The sequence below is a fragment of the Anabrus simplex genome, chromosome 14 (genome assembly GCF_040414725.1).
Source record: "Anabrus simplex isolate iqAnaSimp1 chromosome 14, ASM4041472v1, whole genome shotgun sequence".
Lineage (NCBI taxonomy): Eukaryota > Metazoa > Arthropoda > Insecta > Orthoptera > Tettigoniidae > Anabrus > Anabrus simplex.
In genome coordinates this window covers 46,171,002-46,187,222 of record NC_090278.1, presented here as the reverse complement: position 1 = coordinate 46,187,222, position 16,221 = coordinate 46,171,002, and the positions used below count along the sequence as shown (strand labels likewise).

Here is a 16,221-nt window from a genome sequence, read left to right as displayed (position 1 = left end):
AGCACCGTAAACTTCCTCTTCTGTGATTCTGAAAATATTCTGCGTTTCAACGCTTCTTCGTGCAACTGTAATCTGCTTATTATGGTTGGGAAATTTACAGTCTTCATGTGGGGCCTACTGTATGTTTAATCCGTTTGAAAGAAATGATAATGTGGACGAAAAAGAATCTCAGGAAATTCTAAAAATTGAACTTTGGTGTTTGTAACAGTTGTGTGTAAATTTATGGTATTGTTTTTCATCCGTGAATAGGCCTAGTCTGTGTATCACTAATCAGGCTAGTGTAGCTTTAAACTACATGGAATGAACATGAGCATGAAATTCTAATTCGCTTTAAATTTGTTGGTCCTTAAATTTTTCTCTTGATATTTCATTTTTCCTGGTATTTCTATTCTGTTTGGGTGGGCTGATTTTCTTTTGTTTTATCTTTGCCTGAACCTTTGTTGCAGCCATATGCCGGTTTTGGCCGTTTCCTGTTTACTTGTGTTGTCGTCGTTGCCATGGTAATGTGAAGCGATATTATTGTTTATATTATTATTATTATTATTATTATATTATTCAATGATGGCGGCTGTGTGATAGGACGTATCGTTTGCGAGTGATAGTGAATTGGTACTTATAAGAACAATATTTCACAATACAGACTGTATTAGTTGTGAAGAATGTAAGAAGCAAACGGTGATCAACGGACGTTAAGGTGAGTCTGTGTGAAATGTTTAATGTCGTTAAGAATCACGAACTACGGTTGCATGAAGGTACTTAACCTAAACGAATAAGAGTTAGGTTCGAAGCTTAGACAACATCGAAACGTAGTAAGTAGTTCATAAGATCACCGCTAAAGGCGTATTGGAGCAATACTTTTGTGGTACTATCACTTGAGTTGTGAGGAAACAACTCTAGAGCGCAGTTATACACCTAGTGCTAATGTGGGTCGTTCGCGAAATGTTCTGGTGATACATGGAAACATCTACTAACACAATCACGTGAGATCAAAATCAAATGGTTACTCCGAGCATCGAATCATCGAATAAACTGAAAGAATCAAACGATGTCTCGCGAGATACCGACCTAATTATCCTATCTACAGCTGTACAACAAGGTGAGGGAGAGGGGGAAGATGACCGAAACATGGTCGAGACGGCAGAAGCACAAAACAAAGAGCTTATATTTGTAACATTAGTCAATGAGATTAAAGAATGCGACAAAGTAAAATGGATCGAAAGACTGCAGCAGATGATTGATGCACGGTTTAGCAGGATGCCCCGAGGATGGTGGCCGAAAATAACCAAAGAGTTTCAACAACGCTTTGACCAAGGAGCTCGTCAAATTGATGTCAGGAATTTATACAATCGATTCAGACACAAGAGTCAGAATATTAATGCATGTGAAACTGATAACCTCAAAGAAAATAATGCAATACAAATGCCATCTATGGTGAAGAACACAGACTTGTTCCTCAAAGTGAAACGAACGTTATTGACAAATATTGATGAATACTGTAAGAAGAAAGAGGCAAAAACAAGAACTAAGAAAATATTTAGCCAGGAAATAAATCAAGAAATATTCGAAATGATGAATGTAATCATAAAATCGGAACGAGTAGAACAGCAAATAACCACGATCGCCGAAATGAATGATGTGTTGTATGCATGCCAACAGACGTATGAGATGGTGACAGCTAAAGAAAAGAAGGTATGTGGCTAGAAAAGCTCTATCGAAGCCAAGATCAACAAATTGAATAGAAAATTGGAAATAATTGATGCCCACCGCCCAAATGAAAGAGCAAGTAAAGAGTTGATTAGAATGTGTAGAGAAAATCGAATTCATTCAAACAAGAGTAGTGATATTCAGAAGATGCATGATACGATTCTTGAGAAAATAGCTATTTACAAGAAGAAGGTAGTGATAGCTGAAAATCGTATAGCATCTAGGAACACGAACCGAAAGTTTGAGTTTAATAGGAAGACCTTCTATCGTGACCTTGAAGGCGACAGATTTACAGTAAGTGAAGAAACCAAACGCTTTTGGACTACAATTTGGCAATATGATGAAAGACAAGATTATGAACAACTGATCCAAGAACTAAGTCCAGCGGAAGTGGAGGTAGACATGGATAGAGGTAAGATAAAAGAGGTCATATCCAGGTGTATAAAGTACCTTGCGAACTGGAAAGCAACAGGACCTGATTTTGTATATAATTACTTTATTAAGAGGATGTATGCACTACATGAGAGGTTAGAACAACTAATCCACGAAATAATCCAAAACCCAGACTTGATCGATGAAGAGCTTTATGCTGGGATAACATATTTGATTCCAAAAGTCCCGAATGCAAACATACCGCAGCTCCTGAGGCCAATTACATGCCTTTCAAATTTATTCAAATTAATCAGCAAAGTGTTCGCGGTAATAGTCAATGATTTCTGTGACGTGAACAATATTATCTCAAGTAATCAAATGGGAACACACAACCGATGTCAAGGCGCTAAGGAACAAGCACTTGTAAGCAAAACCATAAACGAAAAGTACAATAATAAATTGTGTACTGCTTGGGTGGACATTCAGAAAGCATATGATTCGTTGTCACATGAATACCTAATTGAATGCCTACGGAAGATACATATGCCAGAAAACATCATTAAATTTGTCAATAGAACACTTGACAAACAGAGAACAACATTAATATGTGGAAATAAAGTGGTCGGTGACGTGAAAATAAATAGAGGAATATCACCCAAGTTGTTCGTAATTGCTATGGAATCGTTAAGCAGAATTTTAAGTAAGAACTGCGAGAAGATCCAAGCAGATGAACATGGAAGAATTGAGTGCAACCACCTCATTTTCATCGGTGACATTAAATTGTTCGCCAAAGATGTGCAGACATTGAACGAGCTGAGCCAGTGGACGAATCAATGTCTCAACAACATCAGCAAAAGTCAGCGGAAAATATCAATTCGAACCATATATTTGGAGAGAAGGTAAATGACGTGGAAGGATACAAATACCTAGGAATATTAGAAGACTCGAGAAATGTAATTAAATCCGAGAATAAAGTTATCATAGCCAACAAGATCGAATCACGGGTAACAAATGTATGCCAAAGAAAGTTGAACGCGAGAAACCTGTTTGCAGCAATAAATGAGTATGCGTTGTCAACTATTAACTATTATATTGGCCTGATCCTGTACGAGCACGAAGAATTTAACAACATTGATCTGAAGGTGAGAGGAATCTTGAGAGAGCATAATATCGTCAGAACAGCAGGTAATATGGAACGACTGTACCTGAAGTGACATGAGTTAGGAAGAGGACTACAAAATATTTCTGAGAAGGCCGAATTGATTTTACTAGAACTATGTAAATATTTGGCAACAAACACAAGAACGAAGTTTATCGCAGAAAGTGAAAGAAGAAATGCAACCCATCTTGGACTGATTGAAGAACATTTGAAACGGAAGTACCTAATTGAGGAAGGAAACGATGTCACGGTAAAAGTAGTTAAGCAGAAACAAAAACAGATCCGAATGGATCGAATCATGGCTAAGTCAATGCATTCCACATTGTTCCGTGAACAACAGGAGAAATTTGTTGACGTAAAACAGTTATCGTTATGGCTAATGAGGGGGAATATATCTCCACAGGAAGAAGGAATGTTCTGTAAGATACAAGACAGAAACATCTTCTTTAGTCATGGGAGTATATTCCAGAGGTGCCCACACTGCAACCAGGGCAATAAGACACTAGATCACCTGGCAACACAATGTGGACGAATGCTTAATTTGGACTACAAGAAACGCCACAATGATGTTGTCAGATGCTTGCATTTCATGTTCACCAAAAAGTATGGGCTGAATAATTCTAAGAAAATAAAGAACTATAAAGTTGAAGATGTTATATCCAATCAGCGGATTAGAATAAAGTCAGACGTCATCATACAGACTGAGCTTCGCATTGAACACAATAAACCGGATCTGATGATACATGACCTTGTAAAGAATGAAATCCTATTAATTGAAGTTGGAATCACAAACAACAATATCCTAAAACAGACTGAAACCACTAAAGGAAGAAAGTACGAGATGCTAGCCAACGAACTCTCACTTATGTACAATGGGGCCAAGGTGACGATGGTCCCTGTGGTAATAACGTGGGACGGGCTAGTTACCAACTTGTTCAAGAAGCACATGGACCAATTGGAAGTGAGCAAACAGCTACAGGCCTACCTATATACAGACCATTGTACTAAAAAGAACATGTGAGAGTGCGCTAATCGACTTTAGACGAGGCAACTTGGATAACGAGTTGTGGACGGAGGACTTGCAAACAATGATGGACGGGATGGAGGCGGTCCTGGTACCGTAAATGGTGTGCAAGAAGTGTGTATACAAATGCGTAGAATCATTGGATGTAACATGTACTTAAAAATTAATTGAATAAATTTATTATTATTATTATTATGTCATCTTCTTTGGGTGTGGGCGTGGTTCGGTTGATGTAATGTTGGTCGAGTAACGAATTTTCACTTCTACTCTTGCTTCTGGGAAGTTTTCGTCGTGTTCATTCTCGAATATTAACTTATTTTCTGCTTATTTTGGGTTTCCTAATCTGAGGAAAGTATCTATCTTACCGAAATTAAATTTATTGACTTGTATTTTCATGCTGATGTGAGATCCTACTTGCACAAGACACAAACCTTATAGGTGTTATCTTAAGGCTACGATTTTATTTTATCTTTGAGTCCTTGGTTTAATTTAATTTAGAAAAGCGGATCCGCAATTAAGTTTTAATTCTATAATTCTGGTAACTTCTTACTTTTATTTTCTTGTTGGTTACTTTTTCTTCACGGACGATGTTATTCATTTACAATTTAATTTTATGAATTAAAATTTTCTCATTTTTCTTAAAGTAAAAGTGTTCTTTCTTTCACTCATTTTGTGTGTTCTGATGTGCAGTACAGTGGTTGGTTTTAAATATCCACGGTTTGTCGTGACACTTCTCCACTAGTTATGGTAAGTTCTTGTTTTTTGTTGTTTTGTGGGGAGTGAATTGTGTCAGTTTGTGCTTCCACTGGTTACTGAAGAACTGGGGCAGTAGTGTAACTGCTAGTTCGTATATTGGACTGCCGTTACGGTAGTAGTTGTGGTGTTTGATTACGTAACGGGTCATTAAGTAAACGTTATTGGCAATTTTATTTAATGATTTCAGTTTTGAGTTTACCAATATTTGATTATTTGAAGAAGCCTATGTTGATATCAGCTTCATTTGAAATTCAATATGAGATCTTCTTTCTTGTTTTAATATTCTTAGCGTTTTGGTTTTTAAAAAGAAAATATATATTTAACTGTGCATATGAATATTTTGAATTTTTTCATATATGAATTATTAAGTAAAATTTCTTTAATTTAAATTTAATCTTGCTTCTTATTTAGTAGCTTGTGATATTGACCTGGTAACCTGTCAAACGTTAACGTTAAGATCCAGCCCTTTCTCCTTCATGTTTTGGTCCTCCACGCTTCGTATTTTGCGCTACTGCCCTCACGGTAAGTAATTGTGGTTTTTTTCATTTTGCTAATTGTATATTTTTATAGTTTTGCCTGTATGCATCTTGATGAGGTTGCAGAATCCCACTCGATACAGTCGCTTATGTACATGTATGAATCAAATGACCAGCGGTGATTACTGACAAATGTCATTGATTGATGAAGAAACTTCTGCTGAACGATGTAAGAACATAAAGTAGAGACTGTTAAATGATTACAAATTATTTCCATTCCTTATCAGATGCCACTCCTATTTATTGTGCAATATAACAAATCTACATGAAAGGAGATATACGGTAAGTCAAGAAATTTTCCGAAGAATCAAATTAGGATGGCAGGCATTTTGACGATATTCAACTGTCTTCAAATCCAACATGTCAGTAAACCTAAAGAAGCAGGTTCATGACCAATGGCTGTGAGACCTGGACAATGAATGAGTTCACTAAACGGTAACTAAGGACTATCCCAGAGAGGTATGGAGAGGTCTATGCTTGGGTTTACCAGAAGAGATAGAAAGAGCGCCCATGACATAAGAACAGTCACAAATGTCGTTGACATTATAACGAGAATTTCAACCTTGAAGTAGCAATGGGCACGACATGCGGCCCGAAGAAGGGATGACAGATGGACCAAGGTTGTTCTCGAATGCAGCCCACGAGATAAACTTAGACCGCGAGGAAGGCCACCGGATCGCTGGGACGAGGATATTCATAAAATCGCCGGAGTTAATTGGCGAAACATCGCTCAAGATCGCTGGAAGTTGGGGCGACTCCTAAATACTTACCTAAGTTTCAGACGTCAAGAGGCCACATCAGTTACTGATAGAACTGGCTGTTAGTGATTACGATTCTGATAACATTTTAGTGTGCTGGATGGCATTCTTTTAAAATTATACTATTTTATTTCAGATCACCAGACCAATGACCGCAACTACAGCTTCTGTCCCAGCCCTAAGAAATTAAAGCAGCAATTGGTGCAGACTGACGGGAAATTAAAACAGCAGAAAGAGAAATGTAAAATCATGGCGCAGAAAGCAAAGAGACACAAAAAGGAAGTTTTAAATCGTCAAGAAAACGTCAAAGGTCTGAATGTTTTAGGTAGCTGCTTCCAAAAGATGATCCAAGACCTGATCAGATTTCAAACCAATCCAACTGTGTATGAGTATCCCCAGTCTGTGAGGAAGTTTGCTTTGAACATAAACTTTTATCCAGCTCAGGCATAATTTTACCTCAGGAAGTTATTTAAACTACTGCATGCTCGCACTCTTCCTCACAGGGCAACATCTGTAGACGACAGTCCAGATTTTACAGAGGACAGATTTTAAAAAATTTCAAAAGAAGTTAGGGTTAGTTCAGAACCAATCCTTGGAACTAATATTTGATGAAATGGCTATTATAAAGGACTTGGTTTATGTAAAAAAAAACACCAATGGTGGAACAGTGAATGCGATGAAAGACATCAGGCATGGCTATTACATCAGTCCCAAAAATTACAAATATCCTATCAAAATCTAGTAAAACAGAAAATAAACTACCCAAGTCTTAAGAAGAATAAAAAGACAGCATCATAAGGACACACTACAATTAACTGAAGAAGAATTCAATTAAACTCAATCATGGGACTACCGGTACTACAAAACAAATAAGTTTCCCATCCATTCTATAATTTATCTGTATTCCTGGAGGAAGAACATCCCTGACTAGATGCATGATGGCTTTGTATAATGAGAACAAAGTGGAGGCAATCACACAGTCTAGCTCAACACAGATTTTGATATGAAATGCCCCTCCAAAAGAACTGGTAGCTATAACAGCTGCCATCATATCAGTGTAGAATAGTTTCAGGATGGAAATACATTTCTGTGGAATGGAAAACAACACAATACTAAGATCTTCCACAAAGCATCATGGTTTACAGAGTCAAATGCCGTAGTTGGATCAATAAAGGCAATATAAAGAGATCGATTCGGTTCTCTGCACTTTTTCTGAAGCTAATGAACTGTGAATATCATATTCGTAGTTCCTCAAGAAGGCCTGAAGTGAAACTGGCTATTTGATTGTATTTTCTCCACTAAAGGTGGTAGACGATTTGGCAAAATTTGAATAATAAGCTTTCGCAGAGAAGATAGTCATGATACACCCCAGTAGTTATTACAGTCTGTTCGATCACCTTAGGCCTACTTAATTTTGGAAACATAAGACTATCTCTGAAATCGGGAGGAATTTCTTCGGTGTTACAAATTTTAACAATAATTTCATGTACGTGTCTTGCCACATGAGCTCCTCACCACCTTCTATGAGAGCTTCTGCAGGTATACCATCAGGACCAGCATCCTTGTGTCACATTACTTGATTAAGAGCCCGCATAACTTCATATTTATAAGCATTATGTTCCTACTTCTGCAGCTTCTTCTGGAATAGGAACTAATAATAGGATAAACATAAAGACAGGTCTGTCCGGCAAAGAGATGGACTGACAACATCAGGGCAGACGTGCACAGTGTTGGCTTAACACCAGAAGATGTCAACGACAGACAGAAATGGAGATGTAGCAAAGCAGCAGACCCTGCAAGTCGGGATTAATGCTAAGAAAGAGAGATAAAGACAGGTCTGTGAGAGAGGGAGCAACAGAAAGATGAGACAAGGAGAAACACAAAGAAACAAGGACAATCTCCATACACATAGGCTCTCCTTATCACAAATCCCAGTACTGATTCATCAACTCAAGTGGCTTATGCAGCCCACTAGAACACACGTAACCTCCAAATGACACATCAGTCTGTCAACTCACATGCCTTCACAAGAGAGCTCTAAACATACTATTACTTGAAAGGTGACTGTGCAAACAAAAGCTGCTCCAATATAAGTAGGCTATTTGCCTTTCCTGTTGGTAAATTTAACAGTCTTGGCTACCTCAGAAAACCATTATGACAACATCAAACAATGTCAGTTTTTCGTTATTTAAGACGGATATTCATAGCAAGTAAAATCAGGATCAATAACTAAGGAACGAGGGTTTCCTCTGGTAAGTCAGAGAGCTGCTTGGGTGCTGTTCCTCAAGAGTCTGCATCAGGTGAAACAAAGAGTAAAACAAGAACTGAAGACAGGAATCATAATAATTATTGCGTCGGTAAACTTCTCGATGCACACGGTCCGTCAAGACAGTTCAGACTCAGCTGCCTGTTGAGCAGCAAGGGTGGGAGACCTGGAGTGCTTGGGTTTTTTTTATGAACTGGAAAGAATCCAAAGAAAAGCAGCTCGATTTGTTCTGGGTGATTTTCAGGAAAAAGAGTAGCATTACAAAAATGTTGCAAAGTTTGAGCTGGGAAGACTTGGGAGAAAGAAGACAAGCTGCTCGACTAAGTGGTCTGTTGATATACATATATAAGTGGAATGTTCCATGCTGTCAGCGGAGAGATGGCGAGGAATGACAGTAGAATCATTTCAGGTATGAGTCTTACCATATAAGCTCCTCACCACATTGAGTGGTGTCTTTAAAAGTAGGAAAGATCACAATATGAAAATAAAGTTGGAATTCAAGAGGACAAATTGGGGCAGATATTTGCTTATAGGAAGGGGAATCAGCGATTGGAATAACTTACCAAGGAAGATGTTCAATAAATTTCCAATTTCTTTGAAATCATTTAAGAAAAGGCTAGGAAACAATAATCTGCCTCATGGGCGACTGCCCAAAATGCAGATCAGTATTGGTTGTTGTCGTCATCTGCTCCCCCCAAACCACTGCCTTCGTAATATGAAGGCCGTACTGAATAAAGCACGCCAAGCCCATCAGCCGATCAACAACATCACAAGAGTCTCCTCATATTTAAAAGAATGTTTTGCGGAAGATCTTTGGAGCTGAAGCCTGGGAGGATGTTAGGAGGCAGCACATCATCAACATTGTTACTCCGCCAATTACCAAGGATTCAGATTAAAGAAGTACTGCAGCAAAGCAACTGATACTAAGTGCCATCAATAGGAAGAAATTACTCACACTATCAAAAAACAAAAACAATGCACTATTAATCAGTAGAAAAATGTGTTGTATATTGCTGAACCTAATTTTGAATTATTAGGTACAAACCACTGCAAGTTTGTCTGATGTGTACCTTAGCACATAACTTAACCCTCACAGAGTCGCTCACTCATTTGAAATGTTAGTAGTCGCGTGGGGTGTTGACAACACCCCAACTATCATTTCACAGTACAATCTACATAAATATATTTTTTCAAAAATGTATTTTATTATGAGTAATAGAGGTTTACAAACGAGACTAACATATGAAAATCATAAAATGCGAAATATTCTCTTACAAAAATCCATGCATACAAAAATGCTGAAATAATTACTCAATTTCTTCATTTCAGAACAAAACAAATTATTACAAGAATATTATTGAATTACACTCAATGTTTCTGTTATCAGATTGAAGTAAAGACATGTAAGAAAACATTCAACATAACACAAGGTCAGAAACTTAGTCTGTATCACTTTGTGGTTCACCTGAATCTTGGTAAAATTTTCCACACACATTCCTCATACGTTTCAGACACATCACTCTACAACAGCGATCACAGTACGAGTTAGTCTTTACATCTTTGTTTCTAGGGCATACTGTGCACCGTGACTGTTTCGGAGCTCATTCTCGGACTTTTGTCGTCTTACTTGATGTCCAGAGCGATAAACACCTGTTAGTATGAGAATACCAATCACATACTTTATTTCGGATTCATCGGCATGCATAGCGTCGCGATCTCTCGAATAATTTCCGGCAATAGTTTTTATGTAAATGTTCGTACAATTAGTAATAGTTATGATTATTACATCATCCACGAATAGCGAAAAGCACTCGAGCACTGACTTAGCACTGTTAGCACGGACCTTGACACCAGGGAGATGTAATACTATGTTTTGTTGACGCGTCCTAACGTTCCTTGGAGGGGGATCTTTCTTCCACTTAGTCTATTTATCTTTAAACAAGTACGGATTTCCTCCTTCATGTTGAATTGAATCATTATCACTGTCCGCCATTATCTTCTTCACTGTCAGCCTCTGTATCATTGCCTTCTATAAGTTCCGCACAACTGTCGCTTTCTTCTGGATCTGACTAATCGGAATCTTCTTCACAACTTTCTTCTTCTTCTAAAAGTTCTAAGAGTTCACTGAAAAACAAATGAGAATATAGTTGTATAAATATTTTAATGTACCATATATTATAAGAAATTACAAATTCGAATTACAATACTAAATTTATACCAAAATTTGAATTCTTTAGCTAATTTTATAAATGTATAAGTACTTACTGCGTTTCACGTCTGAGTGAATTCTGTTCTATATACAATAACGGACTTAATCCTTTGCATATCGCACTGTTAAAACAAGAGACCAAGGAACTCTTCCTGCTATTTGGGAAGTAAAGACAACTCTCAACTACTACGAGCATACAATTTTTCTGCATGCAGCTTACAACATAACAGATACTTCACGATACAAACTCGTATTCAGATACATGTAACACACCTCGCCTCTTTCTTTGTTGAAACGACGCAATAAAGCGATTTTACAGAATTTCTCGAAACTCAGTATCTAGATCGAAAGTTTGGGACAGTTACCCACAATTACGAATAGAGGAGAAAATTAATTAAAAAAGACCTCAGGACAAGCGGAAAAGGAACAAGAAGCAGATTAGCGGATATCTCTGTCGTGATTTTCCGTGTTTCCCCCTCACTGTTTTGAAGAAGTGCTAATATGTTTTTGTGTAATATACATGTCCACGATCAGCGGCGTGCTCGGGTAAGAAATGCTGGTGGTCCACAGAATTATTATTATTATTATTATTATTATTATTATTATTATTATTATTATTATTATTATTATTATTATTATTATTATTATTATTATTATTATTATTTGTGTTGAGACATTGAGAAAACATAAATTGAGTTACAGTTTCTTCCCAATAATGACAATACGGTACAGGTTGCCTATCATATGGTAAAATGTTCTGTTTCACTTACTGCATCAGTTCACTATAGAAATATGGCCTGGTTCTTTGCAATGTTATTTCACACAAATCCAATTTTCTCTTTAGGTACCATAATTTTCCTACTTCCGTATTAGCGATGATGATCATTGTAGTTTAAAGGGAGTCTAACATCAGCCCATGTTGATGACTAACCTCCCCCATGACAAACGTTATCACTAACTATTCGTCTGTGGGACTACTCAAGTCAAACTGCCAGTATCTGCAATTGTCACCTTTACGTACGTAAACCTGAACTTGGAAACACACATGTAAAAGCACATTCTTCTATTTTCAAAGTCCTAAAAGACATCACTACATGGAAAGCACTTGTTTGCTTCTTGATCACTGAACATCTCTATCGTAACCAATACAGTAAGAAAACATTGATTTCAGTACATTCATAGGAGAAAATCATACAAATTTTCTTCCTTTCACTCTGTCGTAGGTCCAATCTCTCTACCACTGCATTTTGTCCAAAAATATCACTCAGCATCACACTTAATGGCCATCTTGAATGTGAACATGGGATCATGTTTCTTATCATCACCTTTGTTGACAAGTGCATTTGTGTCTGACTTTAAGAGTGTCTTATTAATTTTTTCATATGATGATTCCCTAAACATTCTATTCAGGTATTTGATCGGTGCCAACTGCAGGCATTGTAAAAGAATTAAGCCTGCAACTTTGAAGGAGAAAATACATGTTGTCTTCTTCTAGGTTTGCTCTCGGTCAGGTTTGCGTATTTCTGCATTTACTTTAAGTATTTCATCTATCACCGCTCTCAACGGCCGCAACAAAGTTGGCTGAGTAAGCCGTTGCCGATCATCAGATCATCACTCAGCTGCTGTACCTGCATAGGTTGTTTGCGAGACTGGTTTTTCTCCTTTCCTCAGAATATTATATAACTGTTAAGGAACATATTGATTATGTTGAAGGAAGGGAATGTTGGGTCTCTTTTCTGCAGTCCGTACTAACCATTCGTTCCTCAGACAACGGCAGCTCCATAACACTAAAATGAAATTAGACACAAAAGAACTTCCATGTTTTTTCAGGTTAGGATGCATACTGGGAAGGGTACTGAGAAGAAAAAGCAAAAACTGTTACTGGAAGGGTGGAGGGAAGAACAATTATCTCTTCGCATGTCATCCAGTACACAAATGGTTAGTGATGTGGGATTGAAGTCTTGGGAGTTAGAAATTAATTTCTTCTCCATGGATAACATACAATACTATTGAAAAGTCATTGAGTCTTTCTTGAAGGCATTAATTTCTAAGAAATATTTTCACTCATATAAGTGTCAAGAAAAAAGTCCTGCATTTGATGTAATTGCTGGAATTATGGTGATACACTCTCAAATTTAACCGAGTTCTTGTCATTGCTGCTGACGTACATACATCTGAATTCATTCGTACAATAAATCACTCCCATTTCTGTGTGTAACTTTTTTTAATCCAGGAACAAGCTGACTGTTGGACAGCAGGAGCATATTTTAAAAGATTTCCTGGTTGTACTTTCTCAGGTCAGTGTCTCTGACTCCCTCTTGCCCTGCTGCCCAGCACTTTCACTAAAATACTGCCATTGGTAATGTCAATCGGCAGACATTAAGTTCCAGGGGCTCTCCTAGTGATGTCCAGTGGAAGAACATTCTTTATAGTGACGCACAGTGATGTTCTTAGAAATGAAATACAGAAGAAACATCATTCAGTCCTTTTTCTGAATGTTATTAATGTCTTAAGATGTTAATGTTATTTTGATGAAGTGGTGTCCTGCTACTGCGCACCTTCAGGTAAAATGCTACTGTCCATCCTGAGAGAGTAAAACAGCTCTGACAATGTCACAAGTAACAAACAACGCTTCCCAACTGTTATGTATTTGATTTAATCATTCAAGCAAGTAATACAATAAATACTGTCTTGAAATATAACCTATTACCTAAGTAGAAGTCTTTGAAAAAAAAATGAAAGGAAAATAAGGCGTAACATATTGAATGGTGCTACAGTCAGAATAGAAAGTGAAATTCCAAAGAGATATGACATCCTCTCTCTTCCGGGGCTTAAAAGGGAGAGAGAGGATAGTTCCTCACTAATGGAACTATGGTGAAATAAGATGGCGTCAGCGAAGGATGTAAGTGAAGATAGCTCCCGGTTCTCTTGCGAAATAATCGGGAATAAATGTGGTGTAAACAAGAAGCGAGTGAAGAATGGTATCCAGTGTGAAAAGTGTTTAATTTGGTACCATTTTGAGTGTATATGTAGTGCTGGTTTTGCTGAAAATGAAGATACTTGGACTTGTGTTAGCTGTGGCGAGAGCAATTTGAATAGCGGTAACAAATCTAGGCCTACAACGGTCAACGAATCGCTGGCGTCTCATCACTTGGAGGATAGAGGTAATGATAATGTACTTGTAATTCTCTCTTTATTGCAACAGGATTTACAAGCATTAAAAGCGGAGAATGAGATTTTAAAGGAAAAGGTACGTTTACTGGAATCGAAAGTACCGGTATCAGTAAACACTCAGAACACAGGTGGCTCCGAGAATTCTAGCGCGTGGTGTCAAGTTGCTTCAGATTTTAGGAGGAAAAGTGTACAGTTTAATAAGGACAACTTTGTAATTGACACCAAAAATAGATTTTCATCCCTGAGGGAAGTAAGCAATACGCAAGGTATCCGTATAGGAAGCAGTCAAACGTATAGCGCAAAATCCGTTACGAGAAGCGGCAAAGTTAGGCCTAAAATCCCACACAGTGCACTGGCGAAAGTATCGAACGTTCTTATATTTGGTGATAGCCAGGCGAGGGGAATTGCGGAGAAAATGGTCAATGAAGATATTGCAGCATCGGCAGTCATCTATCCTGGGGCCCCAATGAAGAAGGTATTGGAAAACACGGAGCAGGCGGCAAGAAATCTCGGAAGTCGTGATGCAGTAGTGATCATCGGCGGGACGAACGACGTAGCTCACAACGACGCTAAGAATGTTATTTCGGAACTTAAATGTACACTAGGTAAGCCGACTCACACTAACATTTTTGTAGTGAACGTGCCCCACAGGCATGATTTGTTTAGAGACTCGTGTGTGAACACTGAAGTGGACAAAGTTAATACAGATATGGTTAAAATTTGTAAACATTTTCGTAATACACAGGTAATTGATAGCAGCAGTTTCGAGAGACACTGTTACACAAAGCATGGTCTTCATCTAAACAATTCAGGTAAACGAAAGATAGCAAATATTGTTCTAGATTTTATTAATCATAAGATATGTACTGTAAAAAAGGACACTCCCTTGAGTTATAATACTGACCAGGAAAACTAGTAGAAAGAGCCAGCTGTACTTCAAGCTGGCTCAGCCAACTAGTAAATGAAACTCAGGAAAGTAAGGAATTTCAAGTTACCCAATTGCAACAGTCAATTTTTAGGGAGGAAGGGGGTCTGAGATTGCTCTTGGTAAACTGTCAGAGTGTAGTAAATAAACAATTAAAATTCGGTACATTGATGGAATCTTATGAGACTGATGTGGTGATAGGAGTGGAATCGTGGTTGACAGAAGGGGTGGGTAATAGAGAAGTATTTCCAGAAGGGTACACAGTCTATCATAGAGACCGAGGAGATAAAAAGGGAGGGGGGCTGTTTATTCTGGTGAAGGAAACATATTGTTCACATGAATGGTTTACAGATGAAAGGGATGAAATATTAGGGATAAAATTAATTTGTGGTAATATGAACAAGGTGGGAATTATAGGAACATACAGGCCAGGAAGAGAGGAAAGTGACATGGAAATATTTGAGAAAATAATAGATTATACTCATAAAAACAATAATAATGATGTGGTAATAATTGGGGGAGATCTAAACTTGCCTGAGGTTGAATTGAATGGAGCTGCAAGTGAAGCCCATGAACAGAAACTGGCAAATAAGTTAATTTGGGAGGGAGGATTTACACAAGTAGTACAAGAACCAACTCGTCTCAATAACTTACTAGATGTATTCTTGGTTAAACCACGGGAAATTGTTGATAAAACTGAGGTAATTGAAGGAATAGGTGACCATAAGGCTGTAATAATGGATGTAGGACTTGTACCAAAAATGCTTAATAAGATGGTCACAACAGACAAGAAATTATACAGAAAAACTAAAGTTGATGAATTTGGGACTTACCTTAAATCACAATTCAGTTGTTGGATAAGTGAAGGGAATAATGTGGATACACTTTGGGCTAAATTTAAAGGAATCATTTGGGAAGGAGAGAAGAGATTTGTACCTGTTAAGAAGGGTAAAATGACCTCAGACCCTGTTTATTATACAAGGGAAATAAGAAAATTAAAAAGAAAATGTAGAATAGTAAACAGGAAAATCAAAGAAGGTAGGGAGAGTAGAGGAAGTAGAAAATAGCTATTTAGGGAACTGAATAGAGTAAAAAAGGAAGCAAAAGAGAATTATATGAATGGCATTCTTCAAGAGCGTAATGACCACAAAGGGAAATGGAAAAAGCTGTATTCATATATCAGGAATCAAAAAGGAAATGGAATCCAAATACCTATAATGGTGGGAGAAGGGGGTGAACACTATTTAACAGATACTGAGAAAGCAAACCTCTTTAGTAGGGAATTTAGAGATTCAGTAGATGATTGTCAGGAGTTGGACACCGAAACAGAAATTACAG

General features: G+C 37.6%; 2 protein-coding genes across 2 annotated transcripts in view; one reads left to right on the top strand and one right to left on the bottom strand.

Moving 5' to 3' along the window:
• The window catches only part of LOC136885417 (gastrula zinc finger protein XlCGF46.1), a 293,140-nt gene that overhangs the window by 64,042 nt on the left and 212,877 nt on the right, over positions 1-16,221 (bottom strand). The gene's annotated exons all lie outside the window — the stretch shown is intronic.
• Positions 11,301-16,221, top strand: part of LOC137503023 (PR domain zinc finger protein 1-like) — a 29,479-nt gene continuing 24,558 nt past the window's right edge. Inside the window, exon 1 of the mRNA XM_068230399.1 lies at positions 11,301-11,330. The gene's annotated coding sequence lies outside the window, so the exon portion shown is untranslated. The remainder of the gene's footprint in view (positions 11,331-16,221) is intronic.